The sequence below is a fragment of the Heteronotia binoei genome, chromosome 15, assembly GCF_032191835.1.
Source record: "Heteronotia binoei isolate CCM8104 ecotype False Entrance Well chromosome 15, APGP_CSIRO_Hbin_v1, whole genome shotgun sequence".
Lineage (NCBI taxonomy): Eukaryota > Metazoa > Chordata > Lepidosauria > Squamata > Gekkonidae > Heteronotia > Heteronotia binoei.
Window position 1 is genome coordinate 44,200,957 of NC_083237.1, and position 20,494 is coordinate 44,221,450.

At 47.5% G+C, this 20,494-nt stretch overlaps 1 protein-coding gene across 1 annotated transcript in view; it reads left to right on the plus strand.

The window, feature by feature from the left end:
- The window catches only part of SYT3 (synaptotagmin 3), a 38,717-nt gene that overhangs the window by 7,271 nt on the left and 10,952 nt on the right, over window positions 1–20,494 (plus strand). The gene's annotated exons all lie outside the window — the stretch shown is intronic.

Sequence of the window (20,494 nt, forward strand, 5' to 3'; positions counted from 1 at the left end):
AAGCACTTGCTTTCCATGCAGAAGGTCCTAAGTTCAATCCCCAGCACATCCACTTAAAAGGATAAAGCAGCAGATGATGTGAAAGACCTCAGCCTGAGTCCGGGAAGAGCTGTTGCCAGCCAGAGTAGATAATACTGACCTTGACAGATCCAGGATCTGATTCAGTAGAATGCAGCTTCATGTGTGTATATTCAGGGGGAGGTAATATCATGGGGGAATCATTGCCTTCCCTTAGCTTTGTTTGTCCTCAAGGGCATCGTCATACATACAGTAAGATCTGATTGATTACAGGATGAGGTCACATATTCCTGGGAAGAAGGATCTGGTTGTTAAAACAGTTGCCAGCCTCCAGGTGGCACCTGGAGATCTTCTGCTATTATAGTTGATCTCCAGATTATAAAGATCAGTTCCCCTGGAGAAAACGGCTGCTTTGGACTCTATGGCAGGGGTGGCCAGCGGTAGCTCTCCAGATGTTTTTTTGCCTACAACTCCCCATCAACCCCAGCCATCATGGCCAATGGCTGGGGCTGATGGGAATTGTAGGCAAAAAACATCTGGAGAGCTATCGTTGGCCACCCCTGCTCTATGGCATTTTACCCTGCTGAGGTCCCTCCCCTCCTCAAACCTCACCCTCTCCAGGCTCACTCCCCAAAATATCCTGTTTCCCAATCCAAAGCTGGCAACCCTAAATATATACTATAGTGGTATTAAAGTGACAGCGTGGGGGGGAAGGGGGTCAACACATATCTGTTGCCCTAGCGAGCCCCCTTTTCATGCCAAAAACCAACTCATGCATGTATTCTTCAGGGCATTATTACAGCAGATTATTTAACATTAGAACTGAACAACCCAATGAATTTTACTCAGTCCAGCACAACGGCTCATCTCATTGGAGCATAAAAAGTCACAATGCACCCAAACAGTCAGCCCAAGTTACTAAATTGTCCGCGATGGTAATGAGGATTAGTTGCAGGCTGAGTTTGTCCAAGGGACTCAAAGACCTCCTTACAATCTCAGTTCTCATTTCTTCTTTTATTTGCTGAAGCACATCTAATAATGAGCATGAATTGCTGCGAGACAGAACATTCATCCCTCTGTCTATTTGTCCAGTACATTTTTATTTCACCTTTCCTCTAAAAAGTTCATGGCGATGTACATGGTTCTTCTTTCCCCATTTTATCCTCATGATGACCTTGTGATGTAATTTAGGTCAAGAGGGTACGTCTGGCCCAAGGTTACTAAGGGAGTTTCATGGCAACGTGTGGGGATTTGAACTCTATGGCTGTTTCACTGGCCATACTGTCTAGGAAACGCATTCCATAGAAATGATGCCATCATTACAAAGGCTTTGTCTCCAGTAGCCACCTGCCTAATCTGTGAGAGCAGAGGCAGCTGAAGAAGTGTCTCTCTAGAAGATCCTAGAACTTGGACTGCTTCATATAGGAGAAGACAGTCTCCAAGAATGGGACCCTGAGTCACGTGACTGGGAGTCTTTCCATTTTCTTGGAAGCTGTAGCATTTGAGCTGAAGGCAACCTCTGTCTGCCTTCTGACCTCCACTTACCCAACGTATAGAATCAGACTGAAGGAGCAGCTTGCCTCAGAAGGTTGCAAATGAAAAAAGTAAAAGTAGTCCCCTGTGCAAGCACCAGTTGTTTTTGACTCTGGGGTGACATTGCTTTCACAATGTTTTCACGGCAGACTTTTTGCGGGGTGGTTTGCCATCGCCTTCCCCAGTCATCTACGCTTTCCCCCCAGCAAGCTGGGGACTCATTTTACCAACCTCGGAAGGATGTAAGGCTGCATCAACCTGGAGCCAGCTACCTGAACCAGCTTCCACTGGGATCGCACTCAGGTTGTGAGCAGAGGGCTCGTACTGCAGCTTTACCACTCTGCACCACGGGGCTCTTAGCAAATGAATAAGGGCATAACTCAAGGGTCCCCAGGACTGTTGAGCCTGTGGGCACTTTTGGAATTCTGAGAAAGGGTAGTGGGTCCCCCCTCAAAATGGCTGTCCTGTGGCCAATCACAAAATGTCAGGAGGCTTCAAGGGCAAGCTTTGACCTATGGTGGAGACTGTTGCTTCCTACTGGGTGCTCCTTGCAGATGCGAAGGTAATGTCTCCTGTTGCACTGAGGAGGCGGAGGAAAGGCAGGATTGTCTCCTTGCTTTGGGGGAGCATTGCTGTTTCATTCCAACTTCCAAAGAAAGGGGACTATTTGCTCCCCATATACCCACAGAGAGAGCTTTCCCAGCTCAGAGGCATCAGGAAGTCTGCATCTGTGGTCAAGACTTCAGCAATCCATAAACTGCTGGAGAGAGACCTGAAGCTTCTCCGTTATTGTTTTTCCTGTTCCCTGCACTCCCTTTGAGTTTATCATTAAGATTTCCAAAGCAAACAGGTCCCCAAGAAAGACCTTAGCAGGCATCCTGGTGCCCATCAGCACCACTCGGGATCACTAGCATAAAGAGTCTGCTTAGCAGCTGCCTGGGCCCTAGTTGAATTACTGGTCTGTCTAGTAGCTGATGTCCAGGGTCTTAGGAAGAGTAAGTCCATCTTGCAGCACCCGCTTTCCTGATGTCCTTTAACTGGCGATCTTAGAATGATCAACAGCCCTATGGAAGTAAAAGCATGATAGTCAGGGCCTTTTTTTGTAGCAGGAATTAATTTGCATATTAGGCCCCACCCACTGAAGTAGCCAATACTCCAAGGGCTTACAGGGCTCTTAGTAAAGGGCCTACTGTAAGCTCCAGGATGATTGGCTACATCAGAGATGTGTGGCCTTATATTCAAAGGAGTTCCTGCTACAAAAAAAGCTCTGATGATGGTGAGGCGGTATATGATGTTTGGAGATTGCGAAGAAGAGCTGGTGGGCGAAGCAATTAAGGAAGATGTGTGTGGGGTGGAGATGCTTTTTGACGTTGGGGAGGGTGCGTAGAAGGGGTAGATAATTCCAGGGATCCACAGAGAGCTCCTTTTCCATTTGCTTGTCCGCCCACCTGCATACCTGTCGGCTTCTCCTCGCTCCCCTCCCCACGCCAACCTCTCTTTTCTTTTTTGGGAGCTCAAAGAGACATCCTGGGCACAAATAGACTTGTGGTTTTCTTTCTCCCCCTCTGCTGAATATTTTTAGCTGGGTTTGGTATTCAAGAAACGGGTGGCTAATTAGGGCAGTCAGGTGTGAGGCCTCCACTTCCCCTCCCCTCCCCTGCACCTTGCCAGATCACCCCTTCTTCTCCCCCCTCCTTGCACTTCCTCCCTTGGCTGCGTCAGCCATTCTGATGCCTCCCCCCACCCCGCCTGATCCAAACCTGTAGCATCCTTCTCTCCCGCCCTCCCCCCCCCCTGCCGAGCCCGCCGCTGCCCATCAAAGCCCTAAATTGAATGCAATTGTCATTGATCGTGATCTTCTTGCTGAGCTCCAGGAAATCAGCTGGTTTTTAGTCTGTGAGTGGTTGAACTGAGGAGAAATGTAGGGAACAAGACCGTAGTTCGTGCTGTAAGTCTGGTTGCAGCAGGGATGGAATTGGGGGCAGTGGGAGGCTGATCTACCTCCCAAATAAAGCTAACTTTAGCCTGCTGATGACTCTAATAAGGCTGGAGTGGCATGGGCCTAAATGTCATGGGCCTCAGTCATGTAGCAGTGTGTAGTGTAGTGGTTAGAGCATCAGTCAAGGGCAAGGCTTTTTTTGTAGCAGGAACTCCTTTGCATATTAGGCCACACACCCCTGATGTAGCTAGTCCTCCAAGAGCTTACAGTAGGCCCAGTAAGAAGAGCCCTGTAAGCTCTTGGAGGATTGGCTACATCAGGGGGGTGTAGCCTAATATGCAAAGGAGTTCCTGCTACAAAAAAAGCCCTGGTCAAGGAACCTGGGAGATCTGGGTTCAGATTTCCACTGTTATGGATGCTCACAGAGTGACCTTGGACAGCTCTCTCTCTCTCGCCTCACTGGGTGGTTGTTGTGGGTGATTAAATGGAGGAAAGGAATATAATGTTGCCTGCTTTGGGTCAGAAAGAAAGCAAGGCATACGTCTCTAAATGAATAAATAATGGGAAATGTGGACTCTTAACAGGGTATTGAATTGTGCATGCTCAGAAGCTGTGAGGTTGTGCATATCCAAGTTCAGCTCAAGCTTATCAGCAAGTCTTTTGCTTGGTCACCAGTGGCGAGTAAGAGCCCCCCCCCCAGGTGATCAGACAAGGCATCTTCTGCAAACTGGAGGAGAATGACCTGACTATCACAGACCTGTGCAGGCAAGAGGGATGCAAAATGTGTTTAATGGGGTAGCCAGCTTTTGAGGATGTGGGGTGCAGAACTTGAAGAGGTATTGCAGGTACATAAGAGAAGCCCTGTTGGATCAGGCCAATGGCCCATCCAGTCCAACACTCTGTGTCACACAGTGGCCAAAAAAACCAGGTGCCATCAGAAGGTCCATCAGTGGGGCCAGGACACTTGAAGTCCTCCCACTGTTGCCCTTCCCAAGCACCAAGAATACAGAGCATCACTTGCCCCAGACAGAGAATTCCAACAATATGCTGTGGCTAATAGCCACTAATGGACCTCTGCTCCATATGTTGATCCAATCCCCTCTTGAAGCTGTCTATGCTTGTAGCCGCCACCTTCTGTGGCAGTGAATTCCACGTGTTAATTACCCTTTGGGTGAAGCAGCACTTCCTTTTATCCGTTCTAACCCGACTGCTCAGCAATTTTATTGAGTGCCCATGAGTTCTTGTATTGTGCGAAAGGGAGAAAAGTACTTCTTTCTCTACCTTCTTTATCCCATGCATGATCTTGTAAACCTCTATCATGTAACCCCTCAGTCGACGTTTCTCCAAGCTAAAGAGCCCCAAGCATTTTAACCTTTCTTCATAGGGAAGGTGTTGCACACGGAAGCTTACACCCAGAATTAAACGTTGTTCGGCCTTAAAGGTGCCTCTGGACTCTGTCTTTGTTCTGCTGCTTCAGACCAACATGGTTACCCACCTGGTTTATTTTGACTAGCTTTTGGAACTGGTTTCCTGGCATCTCCTTCTGAGACCCCATTTGAAGGGACAAGGTTGGTTCCATGAATGGGCATGTCTGAACATACACTTACAACCGCCTATAGTTCCTGCTAGAGAATGGGTGGGTCAAATACGCAAGACGTAAATGTGCATTTTAATTTAATACTTTAAAAGGAAGGGCTGAAGCCAGCTAAGATTTGAGTGCTTATTTGCCATGTTGACTATAGGAGTTGAATGCAGCTTGCACAGGACTCCCATGTGCTAAATTCAGTTGCATACAAGAGGGAGACCTGATGTGATTAGAGCGCCCTGGCAAGACCCAGGAGACCCAGGATCAAAGCATAACTCTTCCATGGAAGCTCAACGGGTGGCCATGAGCCAGTCACTGAATAAAACGGACGAGCAGAGAATACTGTAAGTCAGTGACTTCCAACCTTTTTGGCACCAGGGACTGGTTTCGTGGAAAACAATTCTTCCACGGACCGGTGGGGGGAGGTGCTGAGGTTTTTGCTGCCCTGTCCCAGCCCCATCATGGGGGTCTTTAAATGAGGGATAGGCAAAGGCCGCTGCTGTGCTGCCCCTTCTGCCTGCCCGGGACTCAGGCGAATGAAAGAGGTGGTGCTTTGGAGTGTGGCCGTGACCTTCGCCTACCAGGTCCTGTGTGGGCAAAAGGGGTGGCAGGGTAGTTCTGCCTTGCTCTGCAGCCTCGTTGCTAACAGGCCACAGACCGGTACCGATCCGTGGCCCAGGGGTTGGGGACCCCTGCTGTAAGCTGTTTGTTTCCCTGTTGGGGAGAAACGTAGGGGTTCAAATACCTAAACTAATAAAATGATGAACTTTGGTTAGACTGCGCCCCAGGTTCCTAGCCCTCATGGTGTCTGTCTGAAAGAAGTGCAGAGGGACGGGGGAGGATGCCAGCATCGCGAGCTACGATTTCCACCAGGCAGGGTTTCAATGCCCAGCGCAGCTCCGTGACTTGCAAAAGCAGGATAAAAATAGCAATGAAGGATTAACGATGCTAAATATGGAATGTTTATGCCAGTTTCCTTCATTTAAATATTTTGATGTGTCTCAGAACGTGGGCTACCTTCACGCAGACATTTGGTGGTGTTTCTTTTTCTCACTTAGAGCAGAGCATGCACAGGGCTTTGGTGGCATCTCTGACTCTCTCTGGTGACCAGACAGGCCTGGGGGTGAATCGTGGAGAGGCTTTCCACAAACATGCAGGAAAGGAGAACAGTGTGTCTCGCTCGTCAGAAGAGTCTGTATTGCTGGCTCCTTGCTTCAGTTCCTCCCTCTGAGAAAGGGTGGGACGATGTTGTCACAATACTTGCAAGGTGCCCTCAAAAAGCCCTTTTCCCCCCACAGTGGTGTAGTGTGCACCTGAAATGCATTTGACCAGGGCCTTTTTTGTAGCAGGAGCTCATTTGCATATTAGGCCACACCCACCTGATGTAGCCAGTCCAACAAAAGCTTACAGTAGGCCCTGTTACTGTAACCTCTTGGGGGGTTAACTACATCAGGGGTGTGTGGCCTAATATGCAAAGGAGCTCCTGCCACAAAAAAAGTCCTGCATTTGACCAATGTGTCAAACATTGCTTCTTTCATGTGCAGTGCTGTGGGGGTTAAACGCTTGTTGGCAGTCTTCAAAGACTATTGGTTGCCAACTGCCTGGAGGGGGGAAGAGGGGAAGCCTTGTCCCTGTAATTGGGTGGTATTTAGCAAGTGATGTTAATTACCTCCATGCCATGAAAAGCTTTAGCTTCCCATTTCCGTCTGTTAAAAAGGACAGGAGATTTCCCCCCCTGGCCTGCTGGCGACTGGAGCCTAGCCAGAGAACTTGGGGGAGGATCAGTGGTCCAGCTCATGGTTTTTACATGGAGAAAATCCAGGGGTCAGTCCCTGGCAGGTCCAGTTAAAAGGATCAGGTAGTAGGTCATGGGAAATGCTCTGCTCTCTGCCAGTCAGAGCAGGAACCAAGGGACTGGATCAGTATGAGGCAGCTACATGTGCCGATATGGGACTGTGGCACAGTGGCAGAGCTCATGCTTTGCATGCGGGAGGTGCCAGGTTCAATCCCTGGCATGACTAGTTAATTGGCAGAAGTTGGTGAGATATATCTGTTTCTTTTCCTGGGATTTCTCTGACCAGAATGGACTACGTTGAGCTGAGAGGACCAGTGGTCTGATTTGATACAAGCAGCTTGGCTAAATTAAAAGGAGGAAGGACCAGGAGTACATTTTCCTTTTTAAAGAGCAAGCATAGGTTTCATTTTGAGTATAAGCTTTCCTGTGCAGGCAGACTTCATCAGATACAGTGAAACAGCTTTCCTAAGGTCTTACATATAGGTGGGTGGGGTAGTTGCCAGAAGGGATAGTTAGAGTCAAGGTGCCTAAGTAACTGGGTGATACGTATAGCTGAGATTGGATTAAAGCAGTTATATCCAGCTATTAAAGCTTATACCCAGAACTAAACTGCACTCTTTGTTCTGTTGCTTTAGACCAGGGGTGTCGAATTCATTTGTTATGAGGGCCGGATCTGACATAAATGAGACTTTGTTGGGCCGATCCATGTCAGGCCGGGCCATGTGTGGACCTATTTAAGATTAGGTAGCAGGGATATACATTTTATAAAAAACACAAACACACTTTAAAAACAAACAAACTTAAAACATGATTAAAACATTAGCACTCATTGGTCTTAAAGATGCTTTCTTTGTATTTCTCCCATGGGATCCAGGGAACTGGGCAAAGGAAGCTCTGGCTCTTTCCTTTCATCCCCAGGGGACTGGGGGGGAGCCTCAGCCAATAGAAGGAAGAGAGGCTTGGCTCAGTAGCTCTGCTGTGCCATTGAAAGAGCCTGGCAAAGCGAGCTATTCCTTCTCAAGGGAGGAGCCTCAGCCAATGGAGTAAATAGAGGTTTTGCTCTGTAGCTCCTGTGCGATTGAGCAAGCCTTGCAAAGCAAGCTGTTATGCAGAACAAAGCAAGATATAGGGAGAAGGAAGCAGATGACAGCCAGTTGCTCGGGGGCCTGATTGACACCCCTGCTTTAGACCAACACAGCTAGAATATACCTTTCATGTTATTGATAGCTCCTAAAACCAGGGCTTTTTTTTGAGCAGGAACATTCAGGAATGCAATTCCAGCTGGCTTGGCACCGGGGTTGTGGCCTGATATGCAAATGAGTTCATGCTGGGCTTTTTCTACAAAAAGCCCTATATGAAACAATGGTGACATCAGGGGGTGTGGCTTAATAGGCAAATGAGTTCCTGCTGGACTTTTTCTACCAAAAAAGCCCTGTCCACGAGTTGTGACCAGAGGTTAAAAATAAAGCAGGCAGAACATGCAACCTAAAGTTTGACAAGGTGTGTGGGGAGGAGGGAACATTTTTAAAAAAAAAAGGAGAGGAAGATCTGTTGGGAAAAGCCCAGTAGATGGATGCATTGTAAAAAAATGCTTGAGTGAAATAACCCTCACTCAAGGCATGACACTGCCTTCTACTAAGTCAGTCAAGGTTGGTCTCATCTGCTCTGGCTGGCAGCCGCTCTCCAGAGTACCGGGCAGAGGTCTTCCTCTTCACCTACTACTTGATCCTCTCACCTGGAGATGCCAAGCATAGAAGCCTTTTGAAAAACAACCGAGGACCATTCTGACAGATCTCCATGAATGCATGAAGCTGTCTTGTACTGAGTCAGATGTCTGGTCTGTCAAGGTCAGCACTGCCTGCTCTGACAGACAGCAGTGCCCCAGAATCTCAGGCAGAGTCCTTTCCTATCACTTGCCACCTGACTGGAGATGTGCAGGATTCAGCTTGAGACCTTCTGCATGCAAAGACGATACTCTCCCAGGGAGCCGTGGCTGTGCCTTAGGGAAGGGAGCTGGACATCAGCGGTAGGGAGCAGCAAGGGAAAAGGGATGCAGGCTGGGGGACAGAGAGAGCTGCAGAACAGAGAGAGCTGCTTCATCTCCAAGATTAGTCATGGCAGAAAGAGAGTTCCAAGGGGAAGGATGCAGAGGAAGAAAGAGCGCTGTTTGTGCATGAGGATATTCCTGGACATGACAACGTAAAAGTAGCAGTCATGCTGGATCGGGCCCAAGATCCATCTGGCCCTGCATCCTGTCTCCAATCGTGGCCAGGCAGGAAAGGCCACAAGCAGGGCCTGCTGGCAACAGCATCTGTCCATCAGATGCTCCCCATCATCTGTCAGCCAGACGAGCAATCAGAAAAGCCTCTGAACCTGGAGGCCTCGTTTAGCTTGTGGCCAGCCAGAAACCTACCTTCAACCGGGGCTTTTTTTGTAGCAGGAACTCCTTTGTATCTTAGGCCGCACACCCCTGATGTAGCCAGTCCTCCTCAAGCTTACAGTAGGCCCTGTACTAAGAGCCCTGTAAGCTCTTAGAGGATTGGCTACAGAACACAAGGAATTCACTGCCATAGGAGGTGGTGGCAGCTGCAAGCACAGACAGCTTCAAGAGGGGATTGGATAAACATATGGAGCAGAGGTCCATCAGTGGCTATTAGCCACAGCGTTTTGTTGGAGCTTTCTGTCTGGGGCAGTGATGCTGTGTATTCTTGGTGCTTGGGAGGGTGACAGTGGGAGGGCTTCTGGTGACCTCCTGATGGCGCCTGGTTTTTTCTGGCCACTGTGTGACACAGAGCAGCCTCATCCAACATGGCTATTCTTAAGTTCTTATCAGGGGTGTGTGGTCTAATATTCAAAGGAGTTCCTGCTATTAAAAAGCCCTGCCTTCAACCCTCTCTTAACTCCTCCTATGTCTGTAGCCAGTGAATTCCACAGGTCAGCTGCCAGTGGTGCGCAGTAGAGCTTCCATCTGCTGCCAGGCATTTCCACTGGGTGAGCAAGGCTCCCTCTGCCATTTCTCACAGAAGTAACCTGGCCCCGCTTTGCAGGGCTGTTGCAGGGAGTACTGAGACTATGTGTTATATGTGGAACTTGGTAAGCACTAGAAATGTGCCCTGGAAATGCCAGGGATTATTACTGGGTTCCTGCAGCTCTGAAATGTGATGCTGCTTCAGGGATGGTTTGTTGTTGTTGTTGTTTCTTCCTTTAAATCGAGCATGTGATTTATGAATGGGCGGGGGAAGGAAAACGCAAGAAGGAGCTTGCATTCTAGCAAGCCCGACTTATTGGCTGTGTTCCTGCCCACAATCTCTCCTTTTGCTGGTGCCAGTAAGATGCAGAATCCAGAGGACCGAATGACCTGAGCAGAGGGCAGCCTCTGCTGGGGAGAGAAGCTGGCCGGCTGGCCGCAAAGTCATTTGTTGTTGGGCTAATAGACCTTCTGGGGTAATTGTCATGATAGTAGAGTTTTTAAAAGAACAAAGCGCATACTGAAAACAGTGGATCCAGGAATTATTACAGCAGCCACCAGAATCCTCCCCCCCTCTTGTGACAGATCTGGCTTTGAACTGTTGTGTGACAGGCAGAAATTTAACAGGTAAAGCTTTCCTCCTTTAGCATGCCACCCTGCAGAAGATGCTTCACCTGCTGAACTCGATAGTGGCAACCCTAGAAATGATGCTAATTATATGTGACACTGGATCTCTTGGTGACCCCATGGGGTTTTCAAGGCAGGAGACTTTCAGAGGTAGCTTGCCATTGCCTGCCTCTGCATCACAACCCTGGTATTCCTTGGTGCTCTCCCTTCCAAATACTGATTGGGGCCAACCCTGTTCAGCTTCTGAGATCTGACCTAGGGTGGCCAAACTTGCTTAACCTAAGAGCCACATAGAATAAGATGTTTGAGAGCCACAAGACATGCACATCAGATGTTTGAGAGCCACAAGACAGAAAGGGTGGAAGGCAGATAGAGGTGGGGAGGGAGATGTGGAAAGGAAGCAAATTTAAATGCATTCTCCAAGCCGCTGACTGGCTTGGCTTGGAGAAATGATTTAAAGAGACAAATATGTTCTCTAAGCTGGCTGATGGTGGAGGCTTTGAGAGCCACACAATATGTATGAAAGAGCCACGTGTGGCTTCTGAGCCATAGTTTGGCCATGCCGCTAGCCTGTACAATACAGGTCAGGGCTTTGAGTTCTATTGTGGCCCACACAAAGTAGCCACTGAGGTTGTATGAATTGGGACCGTGGGGCTGGATTCAGCCGGCTTTTTCACTCAATCTCACCCAATTTGGTTCCTTACTACAGCCCCCGTGCCACGTCCCTTTTGTCAGTGCAGAGCCCAGGATCCCCAGCATAGCCTTTTTAGTACTCAGAGGGGATCATGCCTTTCTTTTTGTCTGGATCGCACTCCTGATGCTGAGGGACGGGAGTGGGGTTAATTCTTTCCTTTGTGCTGTTTCCTTCCTTGAAAATGCCTCACCCTTCACTGGGCTGCTTTTCGCTTTGATAGGGAAGAAAAACCAAGGTTCTCATTTAACTTGTACCTGAAAGATCCTGGCAGATATTGAACTTGTGACTTGGCACACGGCTGGCAAGGATTTTGCCTATGCTCCACTGCCTAGCTTTGGGAATGTGGAGGGTCTCTAGACATTAGAAGCGGAGAAGCTTTCATCCTGCTTCGGCAGTGAGTCAGGAATATACCCTTTACTGAAAAGGTAGCACTTTGCAATGGCTTCTAAAACAGACCTTTCCATTTCCCGCTCTGCCCAGTGGAATCTGGTCAGTTTCACTGCTTCCCTTTTATAGCCTTTCAGGCCTGCAAACCAAATGGGTAAGAGGCCAGGAGACTTCCAGGACTGGAAATAAATGCAGCCAGGGACGGGCACTTCACTAATAACATTCTTTGCTGTTGTTCTTGCCCCTGCCAGCAATCCTTTGGCATGATGTTACGGTGTATGTGGTATGCTTAAAGCCAGCCCCATGATGTGGTTAGAATTTCAGACTAGGATTTGGGAGATCAAAGTTTAGTCGGGGTGCCGGATCTGACATTGTTGGGGCAGGCCATGTGTGTACCTATTTAAGATTAGGTAGCAGAGATATAAACTTTATAAAGGAAACACAAACACAATTCAAGATTTTTTTTCAAGCTGAAAACATTAGCACCTGCTGGTCTTAAAGGTGCTTTCTTTGTACCTCTCCCATACGATCCAAGGAACTGGGCAAAGGAAGCTCTGCCTCTTTCCTTCCTTCCACAGGGGGCCAGGAGGGGGGCGGCGCTTCGGCCAATAGAAGGAAGAGAGGCTTTGCTCAGTAGCTCTGCTGTGTGATTGAGAGAGCCTGGCAAAGCAAGCTCTCCCTCCTCCCCTTCCTCCCCAAGGAGCTCTGTAGCTCCTGTGCGATTGAGCAAGCCTTGCAAAGCAGCTATTATGCAGAAGGAAGCAAGAGAGAGGGAGAAGGAAAAAGATGACAGCCAGTTGCTTGGAGGCCCGATAGGAGCCATCCGGGAGCCTGATTCAGCCCCTGGGCTGCATGTTTGACATTCCTGGTTTAGATCCCTCACTCTGCCATGGAAGCCTTTGCCATCAACTGGACTGAATGTCTCTGGGCCACTCCCCCTCTCTTTCTCTCAGCCTGTCCTCCAGCTCTTGGGAGAAGGGCAGAATCACAACACCTTCTGTAAATTAAATGAATCAGTGCACATTGAAAACAGGCCTAGTTTATTCTGAGGAGAGCCAGCCTAGTGTCGTAGGCAGAGGATCAGACTGGGATCTGGGGATCCAGATTCGAATCCCCGCTCTGCCGTGGAAGCTGTCTGGATGTCTTCGCGCCAATCACTCTCAGCCTCAGCTACCTGGCAGGGTTGTGAGGATAAAACGAAGGGAGAGGTGAACAATGTGAGATTCTTTGGGTCCTCACTGGGGAGGAAAGTGGGGTATCAAAGAAGTACAGAAATGAATAGCATCTGCTACCCCAGGGACCCTGCCTACATCCCTGTCTCATCCCTATCCCAGTTTGGTGTAGTGGTGAAGTGTGCGGACTCTTATCTGGGAGAACCGGGTTTGATTCCCCACTCCTCCACTTGCAGCTGCTGGAATGGCCTTGGGTCAGCCAGAGCTCTTGCAGAGCTTGACCTTGAAAGGGCAGCTGCTGTGAGGGCCCTCTCAGCCCCACCCACCTCACAGGGTGTCTGTTGTGGGGGGAGAAGATATAGGCGATTGTAAGCCATTCTGAGTCTCTGATTCAGAGAGAAGGGCGGGGTATAAATCTGCAATTCGTATTATTTTTATTTGGAAGGGAACCCCTTCCTCCTCCTCCAGTTATCCCTTCCTGCCTTTGAGGAGTCCAAGTGCTGTCATTTTCTCCAGCCCCACTCTTGCTTGTCCTCTTGGCCTTGGGCTCTGGCGGGGGTGGGGGGGGAGGTTAGCCCAGCCAGCAAAGCCCTTGCCTGCCCTGTAAGGAGTAAGTTGGCAGAGCAGACCAAAGGGCTTGGGGGAAAGTAGGGGGAAAGCTGTATTAATATTGATGAGGCTGCAAATGGGATCGAGCTGGTAAAAGGGCATAAAATATTCACTCAAGAAACAACTCGCTGCCTGGTAACATAGGGAGGCTTGGCACCCTCTTCTTCCCCATGGCCAACAGCTGAAATTCCTGGCTTCTTCCCCCCACCCCAATCCCTTTGATGTGATTATTTGTTTAGATAGATCTACCCCTGCTTTTCTCACCTGGTGGAGAACCAAAGCAGCTTACAAAATCATTCTCCCCTCCTCCAGTCTGTCCTCACAAAACCAACCCTATGAGGTATGTTAGGCTGAGAGAGAGAGACTGTCCCAAGGTCCCCCCAGCAGGCTTCCATGGCAGAGGGGATTTGAACCCAAGCCCCCCAGATATTAGTCCGACAGTCTGACCACTACCCCATGCTGCAGGGCTTTCTTTGTTGCAGGAACTCCTTTGCATATCAGGTAACTCAACCCTGATGTGGCCAATCCTCCTGGAGCTTATGGTAGACCCTGTATGAAGAGCCCTGTAAGCTCTTGGAAGATTGGCTACATCAAGGGTGCGTGGCCTAATAGGCAAAGGAGTTCCTGCTGCAAAAAAAGCCCTGCCATGCTGTCTTGATGCCACACCTCCTTGGGAGATGTTGAGGACCCATTTTCATTGATCCGCAAGAGTACGCAGGGAAGTTCTTAAGCAGATTGCCAGTGAGGCGAGAAAAGAATCCCCACCCAATTACCCCTCTAGAAATGTCCCTAAACTCCCCCCTCATAAAGTTCTGTGCTTTGAACAACTTGCAGGAGGCAGAAATGCCACAGAGGCGGCTTTGCCCATCACTGCTTCTCCATGGCGAGAGGTCATCTGTTCCCTTTCGGCCTGTCGCGCAAAACCCGGGGAAGATAAAATAGCCACAGTGTCTGCCACATTCCCTGTCTAGAGAATTCTGTTTTATAGCCTTTTTTTCCCTATGGTTTTGTTCTCCCTGAGATGAGTAAAGTCAGCATTTAGGCTGTGTGCCTTCAGACTGCAGGTGCAAGCTCACATAACTCCTCCATTTATTTAAAAAGAAAGCTCAGTTGGAAAAAAAATTCCTTCCACATAGAAGAGTAGAAATCTGATGCTGCATGCCACATGGCTAGGATTCTCTGATTTGCATTTATCTTCACTGTGAAGGCAGTGGCATGCACATTGGTAATGGAGCAGCCACGCGGGAATTTTCCGCACACTTTTCCCCTGCACCCTGTCGCTGGAGTGTTTTCTGAGGTTCTCATTTTCTTTTAATTGGTAATTGCTGCAGTTTATACCACTTCAGCAGTTTCTTTCAGAGCCCTTCAGTGCTGCAGCAGGGGAAATGGGGGCTGTGTGAGGCTGGTGGAAGGGGAAAGGCAATGGTTTGGGCAGGACCTTTGAAAATGGGAACCTTCCAATCCAACCAGTACAATGACGTTCTTGGACTGCTCCCTTCCCAGGAAGGTGATAGCAAAGCAGGTTTGGGAAAGTGTTCTGTGAGGGCGGGGAAAGGACTGATGTATAATGCTGCATGGATGCCTCACCCACTTCCAGTCAAAAAAAGGCACTCTGGTTTAGGAGCCAAAGGGGGAAAAAACCTCTGCATGGAAGCATCAGAGAAGAGAGTTTTGGCTAGTCTTTCCCCTTATATCTTGGATTTCTGCTTGCAGGGATTTCTTCCCATACTGGAGGAACATTCAAACCAGTTGTTTTTTTTGTTTTTTGGGGTTTTTTTAGCAGCTCACAGGAACATAGTTCCGGCTAGCTTGACATCAGGGGTGTGACCTAATATGCAAATGAGTTCCTGCTGGGTTTAAAGCACTGTGTGAAAGGATGACATCAGGGGAGTGTGGCCTAATATGCAAATGAGTTCCTGCTGGTATTTTTCTTTAAAAAAGAAAAAAAAACCTGATTCAGACTATGTGAGCGCCCACCAATAATCTGATGAGTCAAAGCCCAGAGTCCTGGGGGCTGTATAATAGATATCTGCTGTCCTCTCAGAAATCCTCCAGTTCCCACTAATTGTATGTTATTTAACCTCTGTGTCAAGGCAGCAATGAGCCCGCATTTTCTCCCCAGCTTTGCAAGAGTGTCACAAGGGTGGTCAAAATGTCAAGTGTTTTGAAATGCTTAGGTTTCCCGCCCACTTCCTCAGCAAGTCAGGAAAACTGCAGAGGTGAAACTTCAAAACTGCTGTCAGTTTCACCTCTGCCTGAGAGGAAAGCTGGTCAGTTTCAGCCAGGGCTGTTTATAATCTTTGCATGGAAGTCTTTAGGGATGCATCTAATTTTCTTGCAAATTTTCAAGCATGCATCTAATACTTCCTAAATGTATAGAAGTCCCTACAGTGACCAGCATTAGAATTTAAATCTTGCAAATTATTACAACTCCCCCCAAATACCACATATTATGCCAAAGTGCTAGTAATCTGGCTTTTCTGGTTCAGAGCAAATGAATTGGAAACTATACTCAGTCTTGGGGAAGACTGAAAGTCTGTTTGTTCCGAACTGTATTCAGTGTCAGTAAACATTGTCCCCATTTATTTAGAAGATTTATATCCTCCCCTTCTATTTAAACAACAAGCATGCACAGCAGTTTACAAAAAAAATGAATTAATAAAATAAAGAAAAATATCAATGGAAAAATAACAAAAAGGATGCTTCTGTGCTTTTAATGTTTAGGTTTAGTGGATGTTTATTTGAATGATTTTGTTGTTGTTTTTATGGTTTTTAGTCTAGTTTTATGCATTGCCTCCAGCTGGTCTCTGAAGAGGCAGCATATAAATGTTGTGAGACAGCAACTGTTAAAAGCCCTCCTACAGCCCATGCACTTCAGGCTTTAAAACCATGCAACTCTTACAAGCAACAATGACAACAACAATAAAACAAAAGCAGCAATATCAATTAAAAAAACCAAAAGTGCAGTTCACCTTTGGAGAGATGGTTCATTTAGCCTTTCCATAGCCTTTCTGCCAAGACTCACCAGAAACATTTCTTCCCCTGTCTCCAAAAGGCCATCAAAAATGGGATCATTTGATATTAAGGGGAGGGTGTCCCAGAAATCAGTGGCAACTATGGAGAAGACTGATGTTTTCACCTACCTTACATTGTGCAAAGTGAGCTTGCAGAGAAGTCCAGTTCCAGGAGATCTCAAGGCACAGACATTGGCACAGATGTCTCTAAAGGTACCCAGATCATAAGGATCATTTAGGATTTTCCAGGTCAGTACCAGCACTTTGCCTTGACTTGGATAGTCCAGGCTAGTCTGATCAGATCTTGGAAGCTAAGTAGGGTCAGCCCTGGCTAGCATTTGGATAGGAGACCTCCAAGAAATACCATTGTTGTGATGCGGAGTCATGCAATACCAAACCACCTTTGAACTTCTCCTGCCAGTTTGGTGTAGTGGTTAAGTGTGCAGACTCTTACCTGGGAGGACCGGGTTTGATTCCCCACTCCTCCACTTGCACTTGCTGGAATGGCCTTGGGTCAGCCATAGCTCTGGCAAAGGTTGTCCTTGAAAGGGCAGCTGCTGTGAGAGCCCTCTTAGCCCCACCCACCTCACAGGGTGTCTTTTGTGGGGGAGGAAGATAAAGGAGATTGTGAGCCGCTCTGAGACTCTGAGATTCGGAGTGGAGGGCGGGATATAAATCCAATTTCTTCCTCCTCCTCCTCCTCCTTGAAAACCCTATAGAGTCAGCTTTCCACCGCCAGCAGCAATCTGCCCTGACCTGCATGATTCTTTTGTTTCTGGAACAAACTCCTGAACAGGTTGCTGTTGGCAGCGATCGTGTTTAAAAGGCTCCTATTTTGATTGGGAAAAGGGCTACCATGCATTTTAAAGCCAACAGTTTCTCCCAATGATGGTGCTGTCTACATGTCCTAGTGCATGGCTCTATGGCAGAGCACCTGGATCAGACCCTTGGTCCTTCAGAGTTGGTCTTGTCTCCTCAGACTGGCAGAAGCTCTCCAGGGTCTCAGACTGGGGTCTTTCCCATCATCGACTGCCTGGTCCTTTCAACTGGCAATGCTGGGGATCAAACCTGGGATCTTCCAATAAAACCAATAAAATGAATTTTAACAGGGATAAATCTAAAGTTCTGCATTTAGGTAGAGAAAATCCAATGCATAGTTATAGGATGGGGGAGACTTGTCTTAGCAATAGTATGTGCGAAAAGGATCTAGGGGTCTTAGTGGACCATACACTGAACATAAGTCAACAGTGTGATGTGGTAGCTAAAAAGGCAAATGCAATTTTGGGCTGTATCAACAGAAGTATAGTGTCCAGATCATGTGAAGCGATGGTATCACTTTACTCTGCTCTGGTAAGACCTCACCTGGAGTATTGTGTTCAGTTTTGGACACCACATTTTAAGAAGGATATAGATAAGCTGGAACAGGTCCAGAGGAGCGCGACGAAGATGTTGAGGGGTCTGGAGATGAAGTCCTATGAAGATAAGTTGAAGGAGCTGGGCATGTTTAGCCTGGAGAGGAGGCAGCTGAGAGGTGATATGATCACCATCTTCAAGTACTTGAAGGGTTGTCATATATAGGCAATGATGTGGAATTGTTTTCTGTGGCCCCAGAAGGTAGGACCAGAACCAGTGGGTTGAAATTAGATCAAAAGAGTTTCCGGCTCAATATTAGGAAGAACTTCCTGACTGTTAGAGTGGTTCCTCAGTGGAACAGACTTCTTCAAGAGGTGGTGGGCTCTTCTTCCTTGGAGGTTTTTAAACAGAGGCTAGATGGCCATCTGACAGCAATGAAGATCCTATGAATTTAGGGGGAGATATTTGTGAGTTTCCTGCATTGTGCAGGGGGTGGGACTAGATGACCCTGGAGGTCCCTTCCAACTCTATGATTCTGCATGCCACTGAGCCACAGCCCCTCGCAGTTTTGCATACAGAAGGTCCCAGGTTCAGATCTCCAGTTAAAGAGTATGTGACGGCTGGCCTTAGGAGAGACCTTTGCTTGTCTGAGATTGTAGACAGCCATTGCTCATTAGTGGAGACAGTTACTGAACTAGCTAAAACCATGGTCTGATTCAGTACGAGGCAGCTTCATATCCCGATAGTCAAAAGTCTTCCTGCCCTGTGAGATTTGGTGAGAATCCTTTGAAGAATAACAGTATTCCAAAATGCAGCAGGTCCCTGGGGTTTCTCGGAGTTAAAAATGCGAGTGCAGGGATTTGTTTTGCCTGTTCCTGTCTGGAGGAAGAAGAAACATGGCAGGTTTCATCTTCTTTGGCAGAATTCATAGGCTGCTGAAAGCACTTTTCAGCCCCCCTCCCTCTGTTGTTGGAATCGATGTGTGAAAAACAAAAATGAAAAACAGGCCGTTGTGAAAGCATTGCTCGGGGGATGTTTGAATCCATCATTGGCCAAGCAAGAAGCCTAATTTACAATCCCATTTCAGCCTCAACGTGCTTTACAGTGCATGTATGATTTCAGGCAACCTTTTGGAGCAGAAGACAATTAGAGTGGCAAGTGTTATCATCACATATAAGTGACAGGTGCCTGGGTTTGGGCTTTCTAAAAATTTGACAGATTGATTGGGGTGCATGCACAGCCCTGATTCAACCTTTCAGTCCTTGCTTGCTAATCGAAATCCCTGCTTTTCACTTTTAGCACTGTTTTCAAGGAAAGCCATCACGTTCTTTTAAACCCGGTATTTCTCCCTTGAAAATGCTGACAACATAGGGAGTCAGGTTTTAGTTAGCATAGTCAGGAAGGAGTTGAAGAATTATAGTGGGGAGGTGCAGTGGGTCAGTGGTAGAGCATCTGCTTGTTATACAGAAGCCCCCAGTTTCAATACACCGGCATCTCTATTTAAGAGGATCTGATAGGACGTAATGTGAAAGATCTCTGCCTGAGACTGTGGGAAGCTGCTGCCCTCTGAGAAGGCAATATTAACCTTCAGGTCTCATTTTGGGCAGCAGCTCACAGGAGTGGAGCCCTGGAACCTCTAAATTTTATTGTGCTCTTTCTCCCCCCCCCCACCCCCCCTCCCAAACCCCTTGCTTCTGGATTCCATTGTTCAAACTCTCTGTGAGAATTTTGCTGAACTCTAAGATTTGCCAACTTTCTAATGTATCCCCCTACAAAAAAATGGGGAAAGAATCAAAACATATCAAGCAGACAGATGGAAATCTTCATCATGCCACTGTGGCCACATAGGAGAAAGTCGTTTTAAAAGTATGATGGGAGTAAGGTTTTGTTATGACAATGATAATTCAAGAAGCATTTTAAGGTAGACGACGATATAATTTAGTACTTTCCAGTGATGCCAGGGATGTGTAGCATAGACAAATAAGTTATGCAGATGAGTTGTGCTAATGAGCTCCGGCACCTCTTTTTCTACAAAATGACCCCTGCTGGCCCTGATGGACCATTAGGCTGATTCAGTGTAAGGCAGCTTCATCTCTTTTTCTGCGCCACCCAGATCCTAAATCAGCCATATGTCTACACAGTTTACATTTTGCAGACCGAGAGAGATCTGTGATCTTCTGCGTGTCTTTAAATCCTGTATATCAGACAAAAATCAGAAAATCTGAGCCAGTTGACAGGACCAAAAGAAAACCACATTGGTGGAAGAACTACTACGCAGAACAAACAGTAAAAACTGGTTGATAACAATACTGTGTTGATTAATGGTCTGAATAAATCAGGTGTTTAGTGTATTGAAATGAAATCTGAATGGAGAGACAGATATATCTTCCTGGTATTTGATGGAAAGTGCACTAAGAATGTTGGGGTTTTTTTAAATTCTTTCCTCGCATCAGTTGTGTTCTATTGTTGGATAATTATATATGTTTAAATCTTGTTCTCTCTGTAATGGGAACACATTAACCCATCTGGACAGCAGAGGAGGGAGCTGAACAAAATGGCCAGGAAAGACATTATGCAAATATTGCATAATGGCTAAGCATTCTAATTTATGTGTTTTCTTAAGGTGGTGGTGGTGGGGGGTAAGCCTTGGAGGTCTGCGTTGCTTCACACTGCTCTTGGAAGGGTGTGGTTCCCCCAAAGCCATTGATGGGGAATATCCCATTACCCACTCAGGCAGAATTCGTGTCTTCGGTATGGGCTCATGGATTAGCTCCGGCCAACTTTTTCTGCTGGTAGAAAA